This window comes from Diceros bicornis, chromosome 10 (genome assembly GCF_020826845.1).
Source record: "Diceros bicornis minor isolate mBicDic1 chromosome 10, mDicBic1.mat.cur, whole genome shotgun sequence".
Classification (NCBI taxonomy): domain Eukaryota; kingdom Metazoa; phylum Chordata; class Mammalia; order Perissodactyla; family Rhinocerotidae; genus Diceros; species Diceros bicornis.
In genome coordinates, this window is record NC_080749.1 from 3,082,268 (window position 1) to 3,092,767 (window position 10,500).

The 10,500-nt window shown below is 41.4% G+C and overlaps 1 long non-coding RNA gene across 1 annotated transcript in view; it reads left to right on the plus strand.

The window, feature by feature from the left end:
• Nucleotides 1–10,039, plus strand: part of LOC131410603 (uncharacterized) — a 31,788-nt gene extending 21,749 nt beyond the window's left edge. The window contains exons 3-4 of the long non-coding RNA XR_009221355.1: nucleotides 183–2,444; nucleotides 6,392–10,039. This is a non-coding gene — a long non-coding RNA (uncharacterized LOC131410603). The remainder of the gene's footprint in view (nucleotides 1–182; nucleotides 2,445–6,391) is intronic.
• Nucleotides 10,040–10,500: the final 461 nt, after the last annotated feature.

The window sequence follows — 10,500 nt, forward strand, 5'->3', positions numbered from 1 at the left end:
TCGTTAAATTTCCTGTAATCAACGGAATGCTCCTGCATTTTAACTTGTTTCTGTTACCTTTGTCTTTTATGGCTATGACTTTAATGGCAGGTGGAAGGTAGATGTCACTGCCATGGGAAAATGGTGGTGACAAATGGATTCTGCATAATCTTCTTAATGTGACAATTTTCCGTTTCAAATAGGCAGGCGCTGAGACATCAAAGCAGCTGAGTGGCAGCTCTGACATTCAGACAGATACATTCCGAAAGGCTTCTGTTGTTTGCTCTCTGTGATCAAGAGAATGAAGACGAAAGCTGCCAATTACGAATTAAGCGCTGACTCCTTTACCTGTACCTGTTGCCCCTGAGAAGATGTGTTGATGAGCCACTTTGGACCTGGTCCCAGGGTGAGCTGGCTTGGGACGGGAGATGGATGACCTGTGCCCATGTGAATGAATCCGGGCCACAAGGCATCGCCTGGAGAGTGCCTCCTCTGACCACTCCCTGGGGTTTGAGGTGCTCACAGCTGGTTTGTTTAGTGAACTATTGAGGTGACGGCTCTAGCCTTAGGGTCAGACTGCCCTCTTGCTATGGTTCCTCCCTTGGGGTAAGCACAGCTCCGTGACTTGGCCTGCCGGGCCCTCCATGCCTCAGCCCTGCCTCCTCCGCAGCCTCTTTGCTCTTCCCTAGTGCTCCAGGCTCCAGCTGGAGCCTCTCAGCCTCTTGATGGCCCTGGCTGCCCCCTGCTGCTGAGCATCCACATGGGCCCCTCCCTCTGAGGACAGCACTCTTCCAGCCCAGCTGTGTCTGGTCACAATTGCATCTCCTTCAGAGCACCCTCCCTCACCCCCAGACTGGGCACAGCCAGATTACAGGCCCCCCACGACTACTGCATTTACTGCACATTTCTCTGAGGTGTGCTCCATTTTCCACGTCCAAGAGGGCTGGCTGTCTTGTTCTCCAACGTATTCCAAGAGTGTGGAGGGTGTTGGGAGCAGAGGAAATGCTCAGTAAATATGTGCTGAATGAATGGATGAATGAACTGGTTTAGTAAACTTACACCACTGAGCCTCAATAATGCCTGACTCACATGGTTAAATGAGGTAACGTAAGGCAATGAATCTTAGCATTTTTGGATCACTGACCCCTTTGGAAAATCTAATAAATGTCGTGGACTCCCTCCTCAGAAAAATGCACAAATGCAGAGTAGCAATTATGCATGCTCCTTGGAAGTTATCTGACTATCCTCTTACAGTCTCTGCATAGATTTTACTCTTTCCCTGTGCTGTTCCAGACTTTTTCTGTGTATCCTTTTAAGATAATGGTAGCAGATAGACAGAAAGCCTTGCTGTCTCATTGGCTTATCACAATCCACATTTATTTCCGCCTCATAGAGTGGCATACAGTGGCAGAGCAGGCTTGGGGCAGCCTACTCCATGTAGTCATTCAGGGACCCATTGTCAAAATGTGGCTTCCAAAGTCAACTGGGTGTTGACATCAGCTGGCCACAGGGAGACAGAGGAGGAGGATGGAGAGCTGTTTGTGGCCATGCTGGAAGTGGCTCACATCATGAAGGCTGGGTACTGTTACTGGTTTGGTGTTCTCAGGTCTTTAACTGCTGTAAATGGAGTCTCAGACATAGGACTTTTTTCCCACAAAATTTCATGGTGTTCATTTTGACAAGAGATTTTCACATATTGAGGTATATGGGGTAACTATTTGGGTTCAAAACCAATTTGGCTTGAACTGAAAAGCCTGACTTATGGCCTATCAAACATACATTGTACATCTGCTTAACCATTAAAGACTGTGCTCTCTTGAGGCTGGCCCCGTGGCTTAGTGGTTAAGTGCTCGCGCTCCGCTACTGACGGCCCGGTTCAGATCCCGGGCGTGCACCGACGCACTGCTTCTCTGGCCATGCTGAGGCCGTGTCCCACATACAGCAACTAGAAGGATGTGCAACTATGACATACAACTATCTACTGGGGCTTTTGGAGGGGGGGGAAAGACTGTGCTCTCTTAAGATAAGAATGCATACTTCCCCTTCTACACCCTGTTGGTAATGCCCTATAGGCAAAGCCCAGATTAGTCCCTTTCCTGACATCATGGTCACATTGACCTGCTAATTTGCAATTGAATACCTCTTTGAAACTTTGATAAAAAGGTATCCTGGGTGTGTTTAATGTATGTTCTTTGTTCTAAAAAGATATAAGACTGTACTGAAAACCATGCTTCTCCGGAATGCTTTCTAAGGCCTTCCCAGTTTATAACCCTCACTCTGGCTCAAGTAACCTCACCTATTTCTCTTATCTATAGAATGGTCATTGGTTATTTTGTGATGACATTTCTTGGCATAGTCGTGGCAGGATTTCAGAGAAACCCACTGGAGACCACCTGGAATCCACACTGAACCAGCATTCAGGCCCATTGAGCCCCCCGGTGCACTGCATTCTTCAGGTGGCCCTGGTGAGTTCTCCTGAAACCTGGACCTCCTTATTTTAAGTCAATGGTCCAGAGTTTATTTGAGCTATTTCAGAACTTAAGAATTTAAGACTAGGTGTCTTAAGGGGGTACCGGTACATACCCTAGATCAGAGGAGCCTAGGAGGGAATTCCTAGGAGAGAGAAACCCAGGGGGAATTTCCTAGGCCAGGGGAGCCTAGGGGGAATTTTGGAGTGAATGGGATAGGCTGACCTTTGTAATTAGGCTTTAAATTGGAAAGAATTGTGTTTATAACATCTGAACAAACTGGTTGATAGAGAAATGAGAGACTGAACTTGTTCAGCTCTGAAGAGAAAGGACACCAGCTCCTCCTGGCCGAAAGTCATTTTCAGGTGACTGAGAACCTAGTGGGAGTGTCTGAGGTTGAGCCTCGAGACGTGCAGCGGTCCCATGGGGAACTCCACTATTATTCACGTTAATTAATTAAAGTCTCGTCTGGGGAAGTGCCTAGGAGGGTTGGTCACCCAGGTGCTCCGAGCCCCCACGGCTGTCTTAGGCTGCCGGTAGGAAAAACTGAGGTGTGTGAGAGAGTGATTATGACCTTTCTTTAAACAGCACACTCCTGACCCACTACACAGTCCCTAGAAATTGTTCAGACTTTATAGCAAAACAAAACCAAAAGAAAAGTGGGAAATTGAGCTTCTAAAAGCCCGGCCAGTTCCCGAATGGCCAGCCTCCCCTCCGAACTCCAGAGACTTGTGCAAGTGCTTAATAAAAGCGGCCTAAGACTGAAAGAAAGAAAAAAAAAATGGGAAAGAAGCTTTTGCAGACACAAACTGCTAAAATTTTTAAAACAGAGGCTATAAAATCTTTGTTGCATCTGACTGTTTTTCTTTGTCTGTGTCCATGTCTGTGTTGGTAAATAGCTTAAAATTGGCTGTTTGGGAACTGAGTTTCTTCTCAGTGATGGTAACAAACTCTCTTTAGAAATTACCTTGTTTTTTGCAGCCACCTTGATAAAAGCCCCGTAAAATGGAGATAGCTGTAAACAGCTGGCAAGATAATCTGGGACAATTTAAAGTTACAGTGGCCACTTTGGGCTGCTTTTGAGCTTGGGAGCTCACCCAGGCGACCCCAAGCGAGGTGCCCTCTCTTGGTGGTTCTGGTGTCTGGTTTCTGTTAGTCTATTTGGGCAACTGGAGTGATTCCAGGTTGGCCCGTGGGTCAGTCCTTTGACCAGGCTGCAGCTTCTGGTTTCGGAGAGTCCGTGCTCCACCCCTGGGAGCTCTCCTCTGGCTGGTTTTGGAGAGTCTGAGCTCTACCTCTGGGAGCTCTCCTCTGGTTTTGGGGCACGTGGAGTCATTCCAGGTTGGCCCTGGGTCATTTGACTGAAACCTGGAACCCTGTTTTGTCTCCTGTCAAGAACCTGTGGAGCATTTCAGGTGCGTACTGAGTCAGTTATGGGGACAGGAGACCTATATTCTGTAAAGTGTCCTGCCAAAGTTATGTGCCCCGTCACAAAGCCTGTTGTTTCTGTGACCCTTATCTTGACAATCCTTGGGAAGAGGACATGAGCGCAAGGCCTGATCAACTCTTTCCCTTCTTTGTCTGTCTTGTTCATCACCTCTTCTGTTGTCACCAAGTTGGAGTTAAATTCAGGCTGGACCTGAGCAGAACCTGGACCTTCTGTAAAATTGAAAACTTGAAAAACTTTCTGCCAGGGATTTAACTCTCAATCCCAGAATTGGGAGCCCTGGCCCCCACCCTGCTCCAGGCTTGTGCCTCTTGCCTCCCTAGCTTGCTTTGTGCTGGTTCAGGGAATAAGTGCCCGGGCTGAGTGGGACTTGACTAAATATTTTAGCTTAATTGATGCCCACAGTGGGGCTCTGCACCCTACTCTGCCCCGCTGTCAGTGGGATACTAGCTTTACCGCCAGGGGTAATGCCCCAAGCATCCCTGGAGACTCACCCCTCTGGTGCATTTTTACTAATTGGAAACACTTTCTATTATGCCCCAGAAACTCCATCTTGGGGAAAACTTGAGTGGTTTCTCTGTGCCTTTGTGATATAGTTGGACAGGTAGATCAATCTATAATGTCATTTGAGTTACAACCCAATTTCTGAGAAATTAAGAGCAACTGTCTTTAAAAAAAGAAATCCTTGTAAGACTGGAAATGCAGCTGTAGGGGCAGTCCAGATTCCACCCAGTTCCTTTATCTCAGAAAGGGTTATCGCCTCGCCTCTCCGGGAAGTGTTATCTAGCTCATCACCAATTCCTAAGACTGAAGGAAAAAAAAAGGGAAAAAGGCCAAAAAATGGCCATAAGAGTACCCTCGCCAAAAATCTAGCATCTCAAGTGTCTTCTCCACAAATATTAGTAAAAAGGCTTAAAACAAAATTTGGATTCATAGCTAGGGAGCTTTGTGTTACTGTACCTGATTCATGACAGTAATTTAAAACCCATAGCTGTGGAGACTCTGTGTATTTGTGTCTATATGTATGTTACATATCTGTGATATTTTACCTCCAGATAGTATGGTTAAAATTAAGAGCTCTGTTTAATTGGCTTGAAGTAAGCTCTTACATAAATTCTAAATGTAACAGAAATTAACCCAAATGTCTTTCAAGTTAACATGATATAAATTAATCTTTGGTACGTGAAAGCTGGTTTAAGTTTGTTGGTTTGATTGACAATTGTTGAAAACAAATGATTTAGATAGATGAAGATAAGTAAGAGTTTTTGGGTACAATAATTACGTTTTATGGTCTGTATACTTGAGGAAAAACAGCTTCCAAATTCCTTTTGGTAACTTAAAACTTTAGAGCTTTTGCTAAATCAAGTTAAATGATAAAAATTTGTTGAGTATCTGAGTCATTTTCAAATAAGATAAAATACTGAAACGTTATTGCTAAACATATCTAAGTTTATCTACTTTTGGCTTCTTATTACAGAGAAACTAAAAAGTGTTTGGGTCTAGTTAGTGAATACGCCTTGTTTTATTGTTATAAAGTGGCATGTTTCTAGAAATTATGAAAAGTGTTTAGAATGCTGATATAAAAGACAGTTCATAATTGCTTACCTTTTAGTTTTTACTAAAGTCTGTAAGGGTTAAAAAATTCTAATTAATATATGTAATTAAAGTTACTGAACATTAATAAGGAAAACAGCTCTGTATACAAGGAAAGTAAGATGTATATACTAAAGAAGTTACAAAGAATAGAAATATTTTGTTTGGTTGGTTAAGAAACATAAATTTGTCCCAAAGTACCAGGAGGAAACAAAAAAAGGCATGGGATAAATTCTAAATGTAAAAAAAAAAAGCTTATAGAAGGTTGTGAAAGAAGAATTCTGAAAACAGAGTTTTGTGCATGGTCAAGTTGGCTAAGATTAAAATGGATCTAATTAAGTAAATAAGTTTTAATGTCAAAAGTAAGCTGGTGCAAAATTAGAATTTGGTTTTTTCCTCTCTCCTAAAAGGATAATTTTCTTGAACTTGATAAACAGGTTATAAAAGGTTTTTCTTTACCTTTGAGTAAGTCTACCTAAAAGACAGAAAAACTATGTTTTGTTAAAATAATTTCCTGTGTTCAAGAAGACTGAGGTCTCTCTATTAAGATTTTTTGACTGTTTTGAACCCTGTTTGCCCTTGACTGTTTCTGTTGTTTGAGTGGATAACTAAGCATTGTTCCACTGTGAAAAGATCAGCAGCCCCTTGTTCTTGTCTGACCAAATGTTTTAAAACCTTTGGTTATATTTTGTAGGTAAATATTACTCACTATTTTAACCCTGCTATCTTGCTTCCAACATCACAAGAGGAAAGACCACGACTGCATTCTATTTAATTTGGTTTACAGATGGGTCTTACTTAAATGATAAGCAAGACATTATCAAGCTGTATATGCTGTCCAGCCTCAAGAATGCATGCTACTTTGTATTAATTCTGCTACTCAGTAAAAGATTTCCTTCTACAGGCTCAAGAAATTGCCACAGAAGAAGAGAAACAGACATGGCCGTCAAAGGGGGGAATTTTGGACACCTCTCACAGGTGTGGTTTGGGCCCAATAAGAAACCCATAGTACCTACTGGAGCACAATTGCCACTGCTCCAGGATATATACCAATTAACCCATTGGGCACCTGAAAAGGTAATTTTATGGGGAAAGCAATACTTTTGAAAACTTTCTCCCACAGCGGCCCATACAGCCTATACTCATTGTGTTATATGCCCAAAATATAATCTATGGAAACTATTTTATGAATCACAAGGCCACTTTCCCCTTCCTAAGGTACCCTTTGAGGTTTGGCAATTGGACTTTGTCCAAATGCCACAATCTTAGGGATATAAATATATCTTATAATGATCTATGTGTTCTTACATTGGGTTGAGGCCTTTCCTTGCAGAAGAGCGATGGCTTTAGACAAATTATTATTGGAGAGAATAATTCTTGTTTGTGGAATTCCTACCGAGTTACATAGTGACTGGGGAACTCATTTCACTGGACAAATAATTAAATCTATTCGTAATATTTGGCCAATAATGCAGAATTTCCACTGTGCTTACCATCCCCAATCCTCAGGATTGTTGGAAAGAACTAAATGGCACCGTCAAAACTCAATTGGCAAAGCTTTCAGAAGCACTTAATCTCTCATGGCCAGAAGCTCTTCCACTAGTGCTCCTCAATCTTAGATCTACGCCCTTTGGTAAACATCAGCTGTCCCCTTTCAAGATAATAACTGGACTTAGACGAAGAAATGTATGAACCAATTTTGCTTAAAGGAAATATCTTAATTATTGTCAAGGTCTCATTGAGACACTTAAAAAAAAGAAAAAATGATGAGAGGTTGGTAGCCTATTATTTTCACAGAGAGCTCCCAGACCTTAAGGATCATGGACTATAACCTGGAGAATTTGTTATCAGAAGAAGCATCAAGTAAAAGACTCTTTGCAGCCCCATTGGAAAGGAGCATACCAGGTACTATTAACCAATTCACGTGCTACAGAATCAAAAGATACAGACTCATGGATTCACATTTCTCATTTTAAAAGAGGTTTCTCACCTGAGTGGGTTTCAGTTCCTATTTCTGATATCTGACTTCAACTGACCAATGAAAATCTCTCCAAACCAGGATGAGAAGAAGACAGCATCCGTTGTAGACAGCTGTCCCAAGACTCCAGACCAGGCCCAGGCCTGTATTCCCAACCTTAAATCTCCTCATTTAAACCTTTGTGATGCTTAAACTGTATACCTATTTTATAATTGTTCCATTTAAGTTTTTCAGAATACTATCATACTTAAAGAAAGTGATTGATTTGGAACAGCCTGGTCGAAGGCCAGGTGTTTATTGGGTGGCTCCTCTTGGAACTCAATGGTTACATGTAACAAATCTCTGGCCTTGGCTACTGCCTGGATAGCTAAAACACTGCACCCTGAGCTTCCCTTGGATGCAGGAAAGGATTCACTGAGCTAACGTGTTGCCAACCTCTCTCTTTAAGGCCAGATGGGCTCATTCAGTGTTCCACTGGTAAGACCACTGAGCAGCTAGCTATATGTGTTCCTTCTTTGGGGCTAGAAGATGTCATATCACATACAGAAGCCCTTAAAAGTTGTCAAGCAGGAATAGCCTTTTTAAATACTAAGATGTCTTTAATGAGGAAGGCTGTCCTTCAAAATAGAATGGACTTAGATATTCTTACAGCATCCCAGGGTGGTACATATATATCATTGAAACTGAATGCTGTATTTTTATACCTGATGAGTCTTCCAGTGCATCATCTCTGAATGCCTTGAACGGTCCTATACCTGGTCTTGATTTGTTTAGTTGGCTCCCTTCTGGTATTGGCTTCCATTGGCGACCCAATTGTAATTCCTATTTCTATTACTCCTTGGAATTCTTTTTTTTTTTTTAATTTTTTGTTTATTGCAGTAACATTGGTTTATAACATTGTAAAAATTTCAGGTGTACATCATTGTACTTCTATTTCTGCATAGATTACATCATGTTCTGGAATTCTTGTATTAGTCATAATATTCAAACTAATTACTGATTGCTCAGTGACCTTAGACGGTTGACCAATCTTAACAACCCTGGACGAATCTCCTTTTCTTATTAAGGCTATGCCTAAGACTTCATTTTTAAGCTAATCATTTCAAGTATTGTATTACCTGTTGTATAATTGTCATAAACAATGTAACTATAGGAGGTCATGTAAAAGCACATGTGCAATAATCTAAAAATAATTAACACATTAAATAACCTATGAAACACTTCCCCTGTTAATATATACCTCTATGCTTGTCCACTGTATCTGACTATTTCCCCCCAAATTGGATAACTGGGCAAATCAATGAAATAAAATCCTAGGACTGAGGGACATGGGGGACCCAGGGCAGGCAGTAACCACCCTGGCACCGAGGGACAATATTTTTTTTTTATCAGCAATGCTTTCTATTCAAAGATTATTGATCAAAAGGGGAAAATGACAGCAAATTCTCACATATTAAGGTATATGGGGTAATTTTTGGAGTTCAAAACTGATTCGGCTTGAACTAAAAAGCCTGACTTATGGCCTATCAAACATACATTGTACATCTGCTTAACCATTAAAGAATATACTCTCTTAAGATAAGAATGCACACTTCCCCTCCTATGCACTATTGACAACACCCTATTGGTAATGCCCAGATTAGTCCCTTTCCTGACATCATGGTCACATTGACCTGCTAATTTCCAATTGAATATCCTTTGAAATTTTGATGAAAATGTATCCTGGGTGTGTTTAATGCATGTTCTTTGTTCTAATGAGATATAAGACTACTTGAAACCATGCTTCTAAGGCCTTCCCAGGTTATAGTCCTCACTCTGGCTCAAGTAAACTCACCTTATTTCTCTTATCTATAGAATGGTTATTGGCTATTTTGCATCAACATGAATAATGCTGCTATGACCATTTATGTACAAGTTTTTGTGTGGACATATTTTCATTTCTCTTGAATATATGCCTAGGAGTAGAATTGCTGGGTCATATGTTTCTTGCTGCTCTATGTTTAATTGTTTGAGGAATTTGCACAGTTTTCCAAGGCAGCTGTATCATTTTACATTCCCACCACCAAGGTATGTGGGTTCAAATTTCTTCACATCTTTATCAACACTTGTTATAATCTGATTGTTTTATTCTAGCCACCCTAGTGGGTGTGAAGTGGTATCTTATCATGGTCTTGATTTGCATTTACTTGATGACTAATGATGTCAAGCATCTTTTCATGTGCTTATTGGCCATTTGTATATCTTCCTTTCAATAATGCCCTGGGGCATAAATTACTCTTCAAACGAATCCAATCAAATTGTGGCTCCTTTTAAGGAGTAGTCTCTGAGATCTGTGTTTGATATCTATTCTGTCCCAGAAGGGCTCCTCTTAGCTGACTTATTCCCTAGTTCTCTCCTGCAAACTAGCCAGCCTACAGTCTGGGCTGTATCTGTATTAAATTCATGAATCTCTTCCCAATTTCCCTTCACCACAACATCCACCATTCTTGAGAGCACCTTTAAGCTTGAACTTCTCCAGCTCTGTTGCAAATGAGGTCAGTTCCTTCAGGAACAAATGAAGAGTTATATGTTTAAAGGCTGTGATGGTGCTCAGGGCAAGCTGCCCCAGGAAGCACCACTCTGGTATGCGGATTATTTCGAGCTGAAGACAATAAGGACTCAGAGAGCTCAGGAAAAATATTTGAGTTTCCTCTCCCAAACTGCCTAAAGAATTTAAAACCAAAAAAATCTGTTTTAGGAAGGGGTTATTATCATGACTGCTATAAAAGATAATTTAGGATAGAGGTTACAATAGAAAAGGCACCAACAAGCCCATCTTATCGGGAGTCCTGTCTCTCTGGCCACATTCTTTGGATGGCCCTGCGAGGAGTTGTCAGACAATCATTTACAAGGGAAGTCTCCATTTGTAAAGGTATCTCCCTCTCTGTATTGAGAAAAAGGGGGGGTGAGCTCATTTCTAGTAACTTATCAATGTGGAAGATGAGGCCTTGGGGCTGTATAATAAACCTTACTCTTGTTTACTGTGCTTTAGTGGT